The sequence below is a fragment of the Aplysia californica genome, unplaced genomic scaffold, assembly GCF_000002075.1.
Source record: "Aplysia californica isolate F4 #8 unplaced genomic scaffold, AplCal3.0 scaffold00015, whole genome shotgun sequence".
Classification (NCBI taxonomy): Eukaryota; Metazoa; Mollusca; class Gastropoda; order Aplysiida; family Aplysiidae; genus Aplysia; species Aplysia californica.
Window position 1 is genome coordinate 804127 of NW_004797285.1, and position 1144 is coordinate 805270.

The 1144-nt window shown below is 38.2% G+C and overlaps 1 protein-coding gene across 1 annotated transcript in view; it reads left to right on the forward strand.

The window, feature by feature from the left end:
- Positions 1-1144, forward strand: part of LOC101851619 (cytochrome P450 3A43) — a gene marked incomplete at its 5' end in the record, with an annotated part of 14794 nt that overhangs the window by 7751 nt on the left and 5899 nt on the right.

The following is a 1144-nucleotide window of genomic DNA, read 5'->3' on the forward strand; positions in this document are numbered from 1 at the left end:
CAAACTACGAGTATATTATTAACATCAAGTCTATCGTGGCCCAACAGAGTCCAGAATGTGGGTGGTTAGCGGGTGCTCTGGTGTGTTTTATTTCTTCTTTCCTATCAAACGTCTATCGTCCTTATCTCCCCTCCTTTTTTATGTTTGAATCTCTTGTACTTGTAACACCTCTGATCTTCTGGCGCTCATATGACCTTATGCAGTTGCAAGCGCCATCAAACATCTACTAAACCTAAAACTAAGAGCCCAGTACAATACCATTTAGTAATAGACTGAGAGTTTGTAAGATGACAATGAAGAAACGAAAAGGATGTTATGAATTGTAATAAGAAAATATGACTATAACTTTATTCACAAAGTGTTGAATTATACTTCTGAATATATGGTACAGGTCGCGTTTCATGCCAATGGTGGCAACGTACAGGAATTCTGCTTGTAAGAAAGTATTTGAAACTAAAATGTTAATGTCTTTGGTCTAACCTTATAAGAATCTCAAGTCAAAAAGAGGTTGCCTTATAACAGACGTCGCTAAAATGCAGCCCACAGCACTGCATGGTAGGCTCCTCTGGTCTGCCGCCAAGCCAACATGCGGGATTTTTGTTGTTGTTGTTGTTGGGTTTTGGTGTGGTGGGGGGCGGTTGGTGGAAGGTGTGCTTGTAGCGTGTCTTTGTCACCAGCATAATAGCATAATAGTTTAATAATTTCACTGGACTCTGCAATGTAAATCCAACGTGTTTTTACAGACTCCATAACTTCTAGCTTATGAATCAGAGTTTTGCTCGGTTTAAATGAGATATTCATCTAAAACATCAATGTACTGTATTGTAATGAACAAAATGATTTGGCCCCTATCAGCCCCACGCTTGGCATTTGGTCAATATTATCCGGCCCACTTTCGAAAAAAAATGTTTGGTGGTCCCTTCCTTGATGAAGTGATATAATTTAAATTTGGATCGTGGTTTAGGAACCATCTAACAGGTGTATTGTATACATGTGTCGTTGTCGTTGTTTTATATTATTGAATTAAGTGCATAGAGCTTGCAGTTGAGCGGGAATTCGCGTTATTCTATCTATCTATCTGTCTATCTGTCTATCTATCTATCTATCTATCTATCTATCTATCTATCTATCTATCTATCTATCT